The sequence below is a fragment of the Helianthus annuus genome, chromosome 17 (assembly GCF_002127325.2).
Source record: "Helianthus annuus cultivar XRQ/B chromosome 17, HanXRQr2.0-SUNRISE, whole genome shotgun sequence".
In the NCBI taxonomy this organism is placed as follows: Eukaryota; Viridiplantae; Streptophyta; class Magnoliopsida; order Asterales; family Asteraceae; genus Helianthus; species Helianthus annuus.
Genome location: NC_035449.2, coordinates 134,819,573 through 134,837,114, shown reverse-complemented (window position 1 = coordinate 134,837,114; position 17,542 = coordinate 134,819,573). Strand labels below are relative to the sequence as shown.

General features: G+C 36.7%; 1 long non-coding RNA gene across 1 annotated transcript; it reads left to right on the top strand.

Moving 5' to 3' along the window:
- Positions 1–950: 950 nt before the first annotated feature.
- On the top strand, positions 951–2,826 carry LOC110874399. Its single transcript, XR_002555916.2, has 3 exons — positions 951–1,037; positions 1,550–1,616; positions 2,568–2,826. It is a non-coding gene; the product is annotated as an uncharacterized LOC110874399 (long non-coding RNA).
- The last annotated feature ends 14,716 nt before the right edge of the window (positions 2,827–17,542 follow it).

The window sequence follows — 17,542 nt, the reverse complement described above, 5'->3', positions numbered from 1 at the left end:
TCCATACGAGATGTTATATGGTAGAAAGTGCCGAACCCCGGTTTGTTGGGGAGAAGTTGGTCCACGGGGGTTAGCTCAGACTGATATAATCCGAGCTACAAATTGTAAGATCGACTTGATCCGCACACACTTAAAAGCAGCTCAAGATCGACAAAAATCGTATGCGGATAAACGAACGAGGCCAATAGAATTTCAAGTGGGTGATAAGGTAATGTTGAAAGTATCACCGTGGAAAGGGATAATTCGATTTAGAAAAAGAGGAAAGTTGAGCCCAAGATTTATCGGGCCATTCGAAATTGTGGAACGGGTTGGAAAGGTAGCATACCGCCTTGAGCTACCTGAGGAGTTGAGCGGGGTACACAGCACATTCCATGTGTCACATCTCCGTAAATGTTTAGCGGACGAAACTGCTCGTGTCCACTACAACGATATTGAAGTGGATAACAGCCTTAACTACGCGGTAAGGCCAATTGCAATCCTAGATCGTAAAGTGAAAAGTTTGAGAAACAAAAGGATCAACCAAGTGAAGGTTAAATGGGAACACCGGAAGGGTGCGGATACTACGTGGGAGTCCGAAGAAGAAATGCAACGGCTCTACCCTACGCTATTCGGTACGTAATTCGGTTTCGGGGACGAAACCCTCTTTAAGGGGGGTGGACTTGTAACATCCCGGAATTTAAAAACTATATACTAGAATTATAAAATACATAATAAACAAGAATAAGCTAACTAGGATAAATAACCTAGTTAGTTAAAAATCTTGTAGTAACATTTGAATGAGTTAAAAGGGCCAAAAATATAAACTAGATAAGAGTGGAGGGACTAAAGTTGTTAAATATGAAACTCTAATTACTAAGTAGTAAGAAATCAAACCAAACACCTCAAAATTGAGGTTCTGGTCGATCAACAACAGAGAGGGGCGACACCCACACCTCCAAACCCTAACATCAACAAAAACTCTAAATTGAAGGCTCAAATCACGTTGTAATCAAAATCTGAACATAGAATTGTGATCTCCTCGTCAAGAAGGTCATAAGGTATGTCAAATTAGGTTATTTTGATACAAATCAAATTCTTACATGAGATTGAAATCGAAGGTTGAGCTTGATTATGTGTTGTAAAACATGAAATTGGAAGTAATGTGAAGTCTAGGGATAAACCCTAGATGTTTCTTGTTAAAAATCTTGCATGTTAGTTGTAGAAATCAAAATCACTATAGTGGGTGATTAGTAAGTTGGTAGAACTTGATAAACACTAGGATTAAGACTCTTGTTCTAGTGAAAATTGAAATTGTGAGATAATCTCTGAAATTGTTGATGTTAAAATATGTGTATAATGTTTAATTGAAGTTAATTTGAGTGATAAATTCAAGTTATGAACTTGGTTTAGATCATGTAAAAATCTGACCCGCAAGGTGTTTGATAAAACGCCTAAATGAGGATTTAAAATGTTAAAGATTGTTAAAAACGCAGATTTACATATGTAATGAATGAATGCGTTAAAGCTTATGAAAAAGAGTTCTAATCTTTAATGAATTGGACTCTTTTAGGCAAGGAATCCGGGACGTCGAGTGGACACGCCGGAGGTGATACCCGCGGAAAAGGTGCGCTTTGAAGGTACGCGACTTTAGTCTCGTCAAATTAAGTTTATTTACTTTGGTTTGAAATGTAATTGATGATGTAGAGTAAAGGATGCGTTTGATGTGTCGCTAAGTGCCGAAGTGCACTCGACTATCAAACGGGTCAAAACAAGAACTCGGTATTTAGTTGGGTTAGTCATTGAAGTGATGGTTTTCACTAAATGGCAAAACGGGTCAAAATGATGTTTTAAAATAGTCACGGAAGTAGCGACTTGAAAGTCTCATATCTAGATAAATGATAAATTGCACCATGCTAATGATTTGGTGATAGTGAATCTAAGTATAAGAACCCGGGATATGGGTCGAACAATGATGTTAAAGGAAAAAGGATTGTTGAAACGGAATGCTTGAATTCCGAACAATCAAGTAATAGTTTTAGAGGAAATGCAAAGCCAGGGAATTGGCATGAAAACACCAAGTATGTGAGCCCGGGTAGTTGGGTAAATATGTTGAAAAGGTTTTAAGAATGAAAAGAGATGCTATGCACTCATACTATTGGGTCGAATAACGGAAATAAGGAAATTTGGGAACCAAATTGTGGGTATCTCGGTTTCCGCAATGTAAAATTTACATGATTAAGTCCGAGGTTTTATTACGGACTCATAGCAAGAAGAATCGGTTAAATCGGATAAGCGAGTAAAAAGTTACGAACTTGTAAAGTTGAAAAATAGCAAAAGAGTAAATGTGCAGAGCCCACCGTAAATTACGGTTCCACCGTAATTTACGATGGAGCTCAAACTGTTACGGTCAGAACCTCCTGAGTTACGGTAGAACCATAATCATTCCAGGTCCACCGTAAGTTACGGTGACACCGTAATTTACGGTGGAACCCAGGAAAAACTTGTATTTTAGGGCCACTCGTGTTGTCAAACTTGTTTATACATTATATATTAAGTCGAAACTAACGGTTTTTAGTGTTTGACTCTAGGTACAAATAAATCTCTCTCGGATGATGATCAAGCACCTTGTCAAGAACCGAACACGCAAACTGAAGCTTCCGCATGAATATAATTTTGTCTAAACTTTAAACATGTCATAAATACTTTTGGTTGATGGTGTTTTGAATCCTTTAGCTAGTTGTTAGCTGATTAGTAGGGATGGCTCTTAAATGAATTTTGTACCATCTTAAACATGTTTGGGAAATTACACTAGTATGTATGTTTTAAAACAGTAAATCCTTTTGTAAACTCTGATTTTATAAAGTATCATGAAACATTTCGATATATTATGTTAAATTATTAAGGGTGTTACACCAAGCACCCCTATTTATAGCCTACATAGAAGCCCAAACACGGCCCTGTGTCCATTGTGCACGGCCCCGTGTCCATCCACTTTCTCTTTCTTCATTAATTGCAGTTTGCCTGCATTAGTTGACCACGCCCCCGTGTCCGCTGGGCACGGCCCCGTGTGCAGAAGCGTATCTGTACTATCAAGATTTGCTTGGATTCTGCGAATCTTAGCGTTGACCACGGCCGTGTGGAGCTTGGCACGCTCCCGTGTCAGGGAATAGAAGCTTCTATTCGTTTGCCCTTTTTGCAGACACTTCGGCACGCCCCCGTGTCCGCTGGGCACGGGGCGTGTTCAGCTTTCCGAAGTCTTGTTTTTGCTTGGGAAGATGCTGTCGAGGGGTCGGGCATGCCACGTTTATTCCTTTTCTTTTATTTATGTTAGTGTTAGTGCAGTATATCTATCGCCTCCGTCAATCAAAACCGTAGCAGAAATAGAAGAGATCTAGACTTTGTATTGCATGATGTAGTTAAAAGGGCAAGGTGGCAATCTTTTAAATAAGGGGAAATCCCTTATAACCTTGTGCCTATAAATAGAGCTTTAGACTTTAGAATTACAACTTTTTGCCATTTTGGAGATTTGGAGCTCTAGTGTTAGAGAGAGAAAGTCTAGAGAGAGAAAGTCTTCATAGGTGATTCACGATGATTGTACTCGTCATATCTTTCAATAGAATCACGTTATTTGTACGTTCTTGTGTTTAGGTCACGTTCGTGTACGGATTCCGCACGTCACACGTTCGGTTCGCAATCGTTTCGGAGTCTAAAACTGGTCCTACAAGTGGTATCAGAGCTGGAGCTCGATTGCAAGGATCTAACACACAATTTCGCACCAGATTTCGTCGAATTCAGATCCAAATTGCATCAGATTTGATATATTTCTTCATCTTTTTCATCTTCTTCACGTTTTTCACTGAATTTTTCAAAAGTGAACAGGTTTTTACGGTCCAAATTAGCTGATTTTTGGATATGTTGTGCGAAAACACCTGATCTATAACCCTACAAAGTTTCAAATCCTAATTCTAAGCCGTTTGGGAGAAATCTAAGTTTTTAGGTCCGATATCGTATGACATCAGCTCCATTTCGCACCAAATGACACCATCTCGTATGAAAAATCTTTCATTTCGCACGAAATAAACACAACTAATCCATTTCGCTTGAAACATACCTTCAATTCGCACGAAATGACTTCCATTTCGTTTAAAAATTTCCATTTCGTTTGAAAAAACGTTCATTTCGCATGAAATATGTTCCATTTCGTTTGAAAGACGTTCACTTCGTGTGAAATATGTTTCATTTCGTTTGAGAGTAGCCCATTTTGTTTAAAAGTGTTTCATTTCGTTTGAAGGTTCTTTTCATTTGAAACAAAGATCATTTCGTGTGAAAGTGTCATCAGGTCATTGATAGTGTTGTCGGACATATTAATTGAAGAAATCATTTTTGTTAAGTCAATGGTCCAATGAGATTTCAACCTTTATAAAACTTCACGTGTTAGTTTATCATAATTGTTCAATCAACGATACATTGCATGTGATCTGATCCATTTTATCGGCACAATTAAATGAAACTGTTTCAGTCCATGTGATCTTTAATATATGCGGCCCAATAGGAATTAAGTGGTGATGTGTAATTGCATGTGATATCAATTAAGCGGCCCAATTATCAATAGCCAGTATTAAATACAAACTTTGTGGCCCAATCAAATTGAATTGTGATTTAGTATTGTCGGCCATTAACTCAATGTAGTGCATGTAAAATTGAAAGTGATTGTCAGTCCACTATATCATTCGGCCCAATTAGATTTGAAAACTGATTGATATTTGTCGGTTAAGTGGACATTGTGGTCCAATAAAATCATATTCATATAAATCAAACTGAATGTATCTTTTAATTGCAGCCCACTATACAATATTAACGGTCCAATAAGTTGCTTGTGATAAAACCGATTGTCGGCCATTATATTTGAAAGCATGTGTAGTATTTCAAGGTTATCAGTAACTCATTAATAGCATACATCAATTAAAGTGAAACTAAGGGTTGATCTCGGTTCTTTAAAATTGGATAAGTGAAAAGCATGTGATTTCAAGTTGTGAGCATTAATTGTTGTCGGTCATTTAGAAAGTCAAATGATATCAGATTGCATGTGCTGATTAAGTATCCAGTGTGTATTATGATGTGTTAAGAAGCCCAAATTTAAAAGTTGGAGTATAAAATTGAGCACATTCATTCAGTGATTTCACTTGAACAAACATTGAAACGAGTCCGCGAATCTTCGACACGAGTCCTAGATCAATTCCATCGTCACACACTTTCACATATTCAGTTCGTTTAAACTGGTCGTTTATTTGTCGGATTGTAGGTGATTCAAGATTTACAAGGTGCGAATATCAAAAAGAAGATTTAAAATGTCAGGAGATAGTAGTTAAGATTATTGGTGGAGAAGAGATAGTGCATGATATGAAATTAGAAAATTGAATGAACCATTCAAAGAAGCTCAGAGAGCCAATAGATGGAATGCTGAACTGGAATGTTACATGGATCCACAGGGTAATCCAGTGGTTGATCCGGATAAAGTGGATTTTGATGCAGTAACAAATCCTTTTCCAGATCAGGACACTTATAATACAAGAAGGTTATCTGAAAAAGGTTATGAGGCTGATCTGTTGAACACAATAAAAGAAATTTTTGAAGCAAGTCTGCCAAAGGTGGTAGAAATGAAAAAGAGAAAAGAAGAAGAGGTGGAAAAGTTGGTAGAAGAGGTGAAGATTCTGGCAAAGAATGATGTTGAAGAAGAAAGGAAGATGGAAGAAGAAGAGAAGAAAGAAGAAGTTCAGAAAGTTGAAACAGAAGAATCACCGGTGCTGAAAGAAACTGAGGTAAATGAATCTTCTGATTTATCAAATGCTGAAACTATTGATAAAAATGAAAACAAGTGCAGGAATTTCATAGAAATGTGCAAAGTCTGTACCGAAAAAGATGAAATGATAAAAACAAAAGATATTGAAACAAATAAACTTGAAAATGTTTTCAAAATAAAATGTAAAGAAATGATTGAAAAAGAAGAAATTTTGAAACTAAAGGTTGAAAAGCTGACACAGAAATGTCATGATTTTGAAAAAGAAAATAAGATTTTGAAAGAAATGTGTACAGCAAAATGTGTTGGTTGTGTTGAAAAAGATAATAAGTTTCAAGATTTTCAAAAAGAGCATGATAATTTGAAATGGTCAAGTCAGAGAGTACAAGAAGCTTATGATACTTTGAAGAGACAAGTCAAATGTTTTGACGAAAGATTGTCTGAAACTTTAACAACCAAAGAACTGTATGAGAGAAAGTTTAAAGAAAAGCAACTTGAATTAAACAAGTGTGTTGATGAAGTTGTTAATCTCAAACAAGTTCTGGTTGAAAAAGAAAAGATTGTTACAAAACTTCAAAGTTATCATAACTCTTCGTACATTCTCGAACGCATTTTCAACATCACACCAGATGACAAAGATACTGACAAGAATAAAAAAGGTATTGGTTCGGAATATCATCAAGTACCACCACCATTGAGAAACAATTGTACTTTTTATGATGAGGAAAAGGTGGCAAAAGGTCTGGACATAGTTGACCAATTACCTGAAAGTATCGATGTGACTTACGCCAAATCTAATGAAGCTAATGATTCAAAGGTGGTAAGTAAGGTTGTTGAAAGCGTCTTGAAAAATGAGTCAAACAAAGGTAAGTCTGTATCACAGGATGAAAATGACGGAAATCTTCATGATGACTATATTAAACAGTCAAAATCTGAGAAAGTTGTGAATGATGATTCAAAAGGATTGGTTTATACCATGATTGGATTGGACAAATTATTCTCAGATAACGAGTTCCCGATTCAGAATGTGATTGCAGATAAAATTGACAAAGTGTTCAAACTGATAGAGATTGAAAAATCAGAAATTTCAAAATTTGCTGGGAAGAGCAAGAAAACCTTTTATAACAAGCCTAGTTACAAAAAGAAGAATATGAAAGCAGGGTTGGGTTATAAAAAGAAACAGAATCAAAATAAGAAGTTTGAAAAGCAAAATTTTCAAAAGAAAATGAATTTCGTTCACGGGAAAAGTTCGGAAGAAGAGAAAGAACTCCAATTTAAACAACAGTCTAATGAAGAGCTTTATGCTCAGAAAAAGAAACAACAATAGGCTAAAGATGTTTCAAAGAAAACGTGTTTCAAATGTGATCAAATTGGACATGTTGCACGCAAGTGTCCAAACCCAAAGCCTGTTGATGTTGAAAAACAGAAATGTGAGAATGTGAAACAAAAGTCTACTAGATTTGATTCTTAACAAACTTGGAGGTATAACACCAACAAGTTTGCTTCGAATCAAACCTGGAAATCAAACCAGACTAGGTTTGAATCAAGACAAACATGGAATTCTCACACACCCAGATTCAGAACAACACAAAGTTGGCAAACATCGGTTGATATGTCAAAATTAAACCAACTTTGGAAATCAAAATTTGTTGTTCAAAATCAAAATATTCAAAACGAGTCACAATTTTACAAAGAAGTGCTTCAAAAGGACAGAACTGGGTGGTTAAGAAACAAGTGACTTATGTGAATGAAGAAAAAGTCGAAGTCAAAGATGAAAAAGTTTTTGAGAAAACTAACAAAAATTTTCCAAAATTGAATGAAGCTTATTGTGCTGAAATGCCTAAGGTCAAACAGACCTGGGCTAAATTGTTCAAGTAATTGAGTTTTTGTGAACGTGCAGGTGCTCATGAAGTTTGATTGTCAAGAAAAAGAATTGATGAGAAGCCTGGCACAGGAAAAGAAGGCTGCTGATCCCTGGTTTGGTTAAACAGGGAGTTTATCAGTTTTTTGTACGTAAATAAACCATATTTCTAAAAACCCTAAAATTTAAAAATTTAAAAAACCAAAAATATGTTTTTATTTTGTCAAAAATTTGAAAAATCAAAAATATGTTTGTTTTTAAATTTGTCAAATATTCAAAAATCCAAAAATATGTTGCTTGAATATGCCGAAACCCTCATGGCGGAACAAACATGATTAATTTCACAAGATTGAAAAACAGTTTTCAAACTGTAAAAAATCAATGTGTTGTAAATCATGGGGGTACGTTATGTTTTCTGTAAAACAAAGCATGAAAAGCAGAAAATGGATGGCAAGACAAAGTTATCAGTGTCGGTTTGTCAAATTTTCTTTTAATGGTTTTGCATTTTAGGGGGAGTAAGAAACTTTTAGAAAATACAAAAACATTAGAAAATTTGAAAAAGCCAAAAACATGATAAAATTCAAAAATTGAGTTTTTGTGTAAAAAGAGGAAATGATAGTACATCAGTTAGACAATCACAGTACGCTAAAGAAATGGAATGTTTTAATGTGATAAACGGTCTCACTGATGATATGCCACTAGGTTTTTACACGCTTAGTAGATTGTTTTCGAGATATAAACCTAAATATCAAATACTTGTTTATCTCGTGGGGAACATCTCTCGGATATATGGGTAACCCCCGAAATCTTGTTTGAGAGATTGCCTGATTCTGAGATACTAGGTCTTTATACTGTTTGATAACTGGGGTATTATACCTGGTCTTCTGATTTTGTGGAAGCAATGGCCTAGACCTCGTATAATACTTTACGCGCTTTTAAAAGCTCACCCTCTGCATAAAAATTGATAAAATATCGAAAGATACGAATCACTTGCAGTTGAAGAAAAGATTATCTAAAGGGAACACACCTTAAGTCGAGCCTTCATCTCTTTGACTGAACAGAAGTTCATACCTGAGCTCTCAAGGCCTCGCACGAACCCAGAGAACAGATATCAAATTGGTATACTCACCTGTAAGACTGAATCTAGGGAATTTTGATATATGAGTATATTCTGAGGTGGGACACACGAATAAGTTTAAGTCCTTAAAACATTAATTCCGTATCTCGAAACAGTTGAACTTTGTGTGAAAATTTAAGTGGATCAGTATACTGACAATCTAAGTGAATTGTTTAGAACTTAAAGTGTTTTAATGCTCAACGGTGCCAGTGATTTGTCATAGACTGATATGATCCTCTGACATGAACTCAAACAAAAATATTGTCTGTAAATATTTCTTTACTGCTTTATATTTCAGAAAACTTCAAAAAGATTTTTAATTCCGCTTTATTTTCGACAACCGATGACCGAGAGCTGAGTTTCAAAATCTAAGTATGCTGAACGTGTTTCTGAAAATAAACAAGTTCATTAAGTTGAAACTTGAAAATTTTAAAATCAAAAACAGTTTGTGATATCTCCAAGGTCATTAGTTTGGACTTGGATGATTTACTGTGAGGGATTTGGATTCTTAATTGTTAAAATCAGATTAAAGAGCTATGTTCAAATCTTGGTCGCTTAAATCGTTAAATCTTTGAAGTTTGTTGATAGGGGATGTTGAAATGTTTTTAAAAGTGCCAGGTTACGGTTCCTGGACAACTAAAAATGCTTCCACTGTGAAAATATTTTAGTATATGTTGAGAGAGCCAGGTCATCAATCCTGGAGATTCAAAATGTTTTTACTTATGAATGTATGAGATTTGCAGTTGGTATTCCAGATTACGATCCCGACAGCTGAGTCTAAGGGGGAATCTGAAGACAAGCTCAACGCAAGGGGGAGCGTGCATTCAAGGAGCTAGGTAACTATCCTGGATGAGCTTGTATCCGGAAAGCCAGGTGTCGATCCCAAAAGCACGGAAGCTTAACGAAAGGGGGAGCCTGAAGAAAAGGAGTCTGATCGAAAGGAAGAGCAACGGAAGCCCGAAGACAGATCCACGGGGATTCTGTTCGAGAAAGAGGGAGTCTATGGTTGCTGATACCGTCAAAGTTTAAGAAGACTCAAAGAGAGAGAGAGAGAGAGAGAGAGAGAGAGAGAAAAGACAAGACGCTACGAGATTGACTGCGGCAATATCCAAGGGGGAGTCTGTTAGTGCAGTATGTCTATCGCCTCCGTCAATCAAAACCGTAGCAGAAATAGAAGAGATCTAGACTTTGTATTACATGATGTAGTTAAAAGGGCAAGGTGGCAATCTTGTAAATAAGGAGAAATCCCTTATAACCTTGTACCTATAAATAGAGCTTTAGACTTTAGAATTAGAACTTTTTGCCATTTTGGAGATTTGGAGCTCTAGTGTTAGAGAGAGAAAGTCTAGAGAGAGAAAGTCTTCATAGGTGATTCACGGTGATTGTACTCGTCATATCTTTCAATAGAATCACGTTATTTATACGTTCTTGTGTTTAGGTCACGTTCGTGTACGGATTCCGCACGTCACACGTTCGGTTCGCAGTCGTTTTGGAGTCTAAAACCGGTCCTACAGTTAGATTTTGCTGTGTTTTTGCTTCTTTTGTTCATTTAAGCTCTTTTATCCCTGAAAATACAAAAGGAAGACAAAAGTACACTTTTCCAACATTGGTACTAAAAAGGGTTAGTTTTATGCCTTATTTGATGTAATTTATATGTTGCATTTTACACACATCAACTACAATAGTTTTGTCAAAGAAAAAACACTAAAACACATTTTACACTGGGGGAAAAATCGTAATTTGATAGGGAAAAGAACAAAAACAATAGCAAAACTATAAATTTGAGCTGAGGGCAAAAACGTTATTTGACTATGAGAAGAAAAAAACAAAACCATGGAAAAACTGTAAATTTAAACGGCGCTAAATCGTACTTTAATTGGACCAATGGGGATGTGTCAGGCAGCTACCTGACATTTCCCCTCCATGGCATTTGTAGATATATAAAATTTTCCAACGTGACCGAGAGTGTGAAAACTATGGGTGTAACGCTCCGCATTTTGTATTTTCCTTAATTAGAATGATGTAATCGTATTTCTATTTTTGGAAACTTGTATTCGTATTCATTCCCAACTTTGTAATCCGAGACTTCGATCATAATGAAATTCCAAACCGATACTTAATATACACACAATTACTCATACATACATTCACGATACGCGAATTACACTTACGTACACGTTCCATGCTCAAAAACATGTCAAATATTGAAGTTGTAACATGAAATGATAAACACATGAAAGTCCAAGGACTAAAATGAAATAAACGAAACTGGGGTTGCCAAGAGAGGCGACGCGTCAAGCGACCCCTTCCCCCATTTGCCTTCGCGTGACTCCACGATGGTCAATCCGCAGAAAGTTGTTTCCAATTCATGGACTGGTCATTTTTCCCCTTCCCCAATCACTTAAACACTAACCCTTGATCTTCCATTATAAAACCAAGCATCCATCACCTTATTTTCACTTTTCCAACTCTCTTACACTCCCAAGTCAGTTGATATTGCAAGTTTTGGAAGAATTATCTAAGTTCTAAAGTGAGTCCAACCTCACCTTTCTTCATGTTTTCTTCATCTCTTCTTCCACTTGAAAGCTTGGAACACCTCTAAGATTGTTTCCACAAGTTTACCATGGTAAATTAAGGTGGAACATCACCATTTTGAGGTCCAAACTTTCTATTTTGGAAGAACCTTTATGTAAATCTTTATGAACTTGTTTATACTTATTCAAACTTACACCCAACCAAGCCTAGGGTTATGGAGCTTGATTAGGGTTGATTCTTATGAGTTTAGAGGTGCAAAGACCCTCTAAACTTTCTGTTTTGACAAGGCTTTAGACAACCTACAAGTGTTGAAACCATCCAAGCTCACCATCTTCAATATGGTGAGACTTGTGTTTCGGTGAAAGTGTGAACCGCGGGATCCTTGGCTTTCCAAACTAGTTCCACTACCTCACTTGCTTGCTTTTGTTATATTCATCCAAGTAGCTTCCAAGACTCAAAGTAATACAACCTCGCTGCACCTCCAACATTTGCCATGATGGGTATGGAACACTCAGGTTGATCTTACTTGGCTACTTGGAAAACTAGTTAGTTGGTAGTTCTTATTATTATTCATGACCAACCGGGTTATCAACTATGTTGATAACCTTGTGCTTTGGTGGATACATATAATGAGGTTTAATGGATGTTAATCATCCAACCTCCATGCTTGACTTACATGAACTATATGATATTAAATGATGGACTATAATATATATATATATATATATATATATATATATATATATATATTTATATATATATATATATATATATATATATTTATGGCTGCAAGGAGATCGACGGTTTAATAGCTCACCGCCTCCGACGATGGTGGCCCGGCAAAATTGCAAACTTTTCAAGATTCTTGATGAAATTTTCATTAACGGAGTCTTGTAAAGGGTGGGAATAGGTGGATAAAATTGGGTCTCTTTAGAGTGGGTAATTTAGATAGTGGAGGAAAGAAGATGAGTAAATTAATGGGTTTAGAGATGGGGTTTTGAAAGCTGAAGAGTGGGTAGATGAGTGGTGGGTTTATGGGGTTTTCTTAGTTTGACTTTTTTATTTGACCATGGAGATTGAAAGTCGCCGGTTTAGGGTTTGGAGAAACGATAGCCGAGGGTTGAGACTTGAGAGGTGTAGAAGGGGCTGGCATTTCATTTGGGATAAGTCCCACACACCCGTTATGGTTTTCATTTTTTTAACATTATCGTATTCTAAGCATGATGACGTGGGTACTCGGAGATCCCAGTCAGTAAAGTCAAAGTCAACGACAATCGCAAGAATAAAATAAAGAACGCTAAACATAAGCTAAAAGAAAGAAGCTGGAAGCTCCTGGCCAGAAGCTGATATACCAAAGAGCTGGTGACGGGAAGCTAAGGTTACTGTACAACCGTGGGACTTGAACTAAATAGGTCAAACTGATTAGACATCTCTCTACAACACATAAAGGTGTCCTCGTGACACACAAACCTGAAACATACCCAAAGAGGCAAGGCTAATGTAACAACTCTCACTAAAGTTATTACTTATTATGTTAATTATCTAATAAGGAAACCCTAATTGAGAAACCCAAGTAATTCTGCATAAACCCTAAAATTTTCAGAACAATCGGAATCAGGATCAGGGCCCCTAAAACTCAGGGGGGGTAAACCCTAGCTGACAATTATCTTCATAATTTGCTGTAGAAAGTAAATTTTGTCGAATTTTGACTCACTCAGGCTATGTTGGACACGAACCTACCCTACCCTAAATAGTGACCCGTCGCGCCACGCGAAGGAAACAAGTCTCCCTGTCGCGACACGCGAGGAAGTCGAAATTTCAGTATAAATAGGGGGGTTGGCACTTGAATTCTGGTGTTAGTTCGACGAGCAAATTCCAAATAGACGCTGAGATATAGTCCAATTACTATAAACACACACGAATCACTAAACGCTGCCGCGATAAACAGGGTAATAACTCGATCGCCATTACGCGTCCGATCGATTGAAACTATCCAACGAATGTTTAAGTGCTGCTCAATTTGGGTTTATACTTTGTCATTCGTCGTTAATTCGATTGATGTTTAAGTATCGCACTTTGTCATTTGTTGTGAGGGTTTAATCTCGTGAATTGTCGTAAATGCTGTATTAGTTACTAACCCAGTTCGTGTGCATTGTTATTTAAAATAGGTTAAACAAGCTAATCAGTAGATTAAACTCTGTCCGCATAAATCTGCAATGTGAGTCATTCTCTTTTTATCAACTGTTTTACAATACTTCAAATTATTTTCAAAGTTATAATTACAGGGATTAAGTCTTTGTTAATCTTAAAGTTACTAGCAGTAAGTGGGGTATTGTGCACATTACTGTTGTTTTATCAGATTAGGTGGGCGTACCTAAGTCATGATACATGTCACTTTTAGGTGAACGGACCTAAATAGTGATACACGTCACTGTTGGGTGACAGGACCCAATAGTGATATGACCACAGTCATAGATCCGGTCGAATGACAACTGGACCAGATAATTATAAGATAGGAGCAATTGTAATCGCTCTTAATACTGTAAATTATAACTAAATATTGTTTTAAACAAAAAGAATGATTCACTCAGTATTTCCCCGCTGACAAAACTTTTTTCAAACATGTTTCAGGTGATTTGTTGTGATCCAGGAAAAGTGCCGAGAAGCACTACAAGCTTAAGGAAGTGGCTCAATGTAAATAAATAAAGAAACATGTTTTGTAAATAAAGATTTCCCAGTGAAATCCCCTTATTGTAAATTACAGGGTTTCATCCCTAAATTAAGTAATAAAGTAAACGGGCATTTTTGGCATTAAAAGATCCTGTATTAAAGACTTCCGTTGTCGCCTAAATTAAATACCACGGGATTTCCTGTCCCGCGGCTCTGGACCGGGTCAAATCGGGGCTAGGGCCGTGACAGGAAAAGGTGGTATCAGAGCTGTCACGGCCCTAGCCCCGGTTTGACCCGGTCTAGAGCCGCGGGACAGGAATCCCGTGGTATTTAATTCAGGCGACATCGGAAGTCTTTAATACAGGATCTTTTAATACTAAAAATGCCCGTTTACTTTATTACATAATTTAGGGATAAAACCCTGTAATTTACAATAAGGTGATTTCACTGGGAAATCTTTATTTTACAAAACATGTTTCTTTATTTATTTATATTGAGCCACTTCCTTAAGCTTGTAGTGCTTTTACGGCACTTTTCCTGGATCACAACAGATCACCTGAAACTTGTTTGAAAAAGGTTTTGTCAGCGGGGAAATACTGAGTGAATCATTCTTTTTGTTTAAACAATGCTTGGTTATAATTTACAGTATTAAGAGCGATTACAATGTTTCTGTTTATCAACCAACTACCCACAGTATTTGTCACTCGACTCGTTTCGGTGACTGTGGTCATATCACTGTTTGGGTCCGTTCACCCAAAAGTGACATATATCACTATTTAGGTCCGTTCACCTAAAAGTGACGTATCATGATTTAGGTACGCCCACCTAAACTGATAAAAACAATAGTAATGTGCACAATACCCCACATACCGGCTGTAATTGAAGACTACAAGGACTTAATCCCTGTAATTATAACTTTGGAAAATAATTTACTTTGGAGTATTGTAAAACAATCGATAAAAAGAGAATGACTCACATTGCAGATTTATGCGGGCGGAGTTTAATCTACTGATTAGCCTGTTTAACCTAAATTAAATAACAATGCACACGAACTGGGTTAGTAACTAATACAGCATTTACGACAATTCACGAGATTAAACCCTCACAACAAATGACAAAGTGCAATACTTAAACATCCATCGAATTAACGACGAATGACAAAGTATAAACTCAATTTGAGCGGCACTTAAACATTCGTTGGATAGTTTTAATCGATCGGACGTTAAATCGTAATAGCGATCGAGTTATTACCCTGTTTATCGCGGCAGCGTTTAGTGATTAGTGTGTGTTTATAGTAATTGACGTATATCTCAGTGTAGAATTAGAATCTGAACATCGAACTAACACCAACATTCAAGTGCCAACCCCCGTATTTATACTGAAAATTCGACTTCCTCGCCTGTCGCGACAGGGAGACTTGTCTCCTTCGCGTGGCGCGACGGGTAACATTTTAGGGTAGGGTAGGTTCGTGTCCAACATAGCCTTAGTGAGTCACAGTTCGACGAAATTCTCTTCCTACAGCAATTTATGAAGATAATCGTCAGCTAGGGTTTAACCCCTCTGAGTTTTAGGGGCCCTGATCCTGATTCCGATTGTTCTGAAAATTTTAGGGTTTATGTAGAATTACTTGGGTTTCTCAATTAGGGTTTCCTTATTGGACAAATAACATACTAAGTAATAATTTTAGTGAGAGTTGTTACAAGAGCCACTGATTTAATCAAATTAAGTATTCAGCAAAATACTTAATTCTACTGATTGCCATTTTGTGATTATGTGTTTTATTAACTGATTATTTGTTAGTTACAGTATGGGTAAACAAAGACTTTCGGCTATCTATCATAAATTAGATACTTCACCTAAAGAAAAAGGAACTTCCTCAAAATATCCAGCAGATATGGATGAAGGAATATTTGTCCGTAAAGCCTAGTTTGAAAAGCCACTTTCTCCTAATAAAAGAAGTTTGATTATTAGGAAAAGTCAGGAGGAAGGAAAGAAATCACAACCCAAGAAAGTGAGATTTAATCCGGAAACCCAGGAAATAGGCAATAATCCACCTTGGGAAGATAAATTAGATGAAAAATGGGCAGATCTTTACATGCTAGCAACGGTACCAACCTTTAGAAAACTATTAGTACCCTGAACCAGTATTAGCACCTACATTACCTACAAGCCAGAAGCTCTAACGAAAAGTTATCCAGTAAATAAATAAGTTACAATAAACCTTAGTTTGTTATCCTTAAATGTTTATTTATGTATTAAATTAGTCACATAGTATGCAATAAAACTTAAATGTTTATGTAATTTCAGTTATCCTTTGTATTAAATTAGTCACATAGTATGCAATAAAACTTAAATGTTTATTTATGTAATTTTGTTATAAAATTTTAACTTAGCATTTTTGTGCATTTTGCATATATGCTAAACAACATGAATGAGTTATCTGAAGCCCTTCAGAATCTCAATCTCTATCCTGTACCAATAGAAGTTTCCATCGACTTCACTGGTTACATTGCTGATTTGGAGGAACCTATGGAATTTCAAGCTCCACCTCCGGAGAAAGCAAAGCCTAAGAAAAGAAGAAGATATGTAGGATGGAGGAAAGTGCGCAGGAGGAAACCAGCAACTAGGAAAATTCCCAAAATAGAAAATTCTATGGATAAAGGAAAAGGGATCGAGATCGGAGAGAGTTCTAGGTCAGCAGGGATAGAAATCAGGGAAAATTTTAGGCAAACGGGAATAGAAATCGGGGAAAGTTCCAAACAAACTGAAGGATTTACATTCCAGGAGGAATTAGATCATCTACTAGCAAGCTGTGATGTCATTAGACCTATCACCAATAATCTCTACCCTTATCCTGCTGAAACCCAACTTCCAATCAATTTGGAACCAGCTATTACAGACCCTCTAATCCACACCCGACCTTTAGGTGAAATGGATGAGTGGTGGACTAACGACTGGGAGTTTCAAAAACTTCTTAATTATCCTTATGACTTTTTCCCTCAGTTCGACCCAGAACCTATACCAAACCCACCGATGAGTAATGAGAACCTAGCCGAACTCCGCCATTTTGGCGAGGAGCTGATAGGTACAGGGAATAGGATCCGGGAAATGGGAGAACAAATCTCCTGGAAATACGACGAGAGGGAACGTCGCTACTAAACTGCCAGTTAACAAAGGAATAGTGGGGTTGGGAGGTTATGTTTGTATAATAATAGTAGTAACAAAAATATAACTCTGTAAAATAGCTCAGAAATGAAACATTGTAAGATAAACAGTGTGTATGGATGCCTAATATAATCTATAAAAATGGAAGTCGATAAATCGACAATTTTGGCTACATATGTGTTGTAAAAATTCGTGTGTTTATGTGCAATTGTTTTGTTATTATTGATTATTTGACACTAATAAATTATACCTATAATAAATTACCAGGTGGAAAACGTTGGTAATGAACCAGTTAATGAAGTGAATCAATCTGAGCAAAATCAGGAAAATCAATTTATGACTAGACAAGATATCGAGAATATCGTTGCTCAAGGGATAGCCAATGCTATTCCAGCAATTCTGGCCGCTGCCCAGAAAC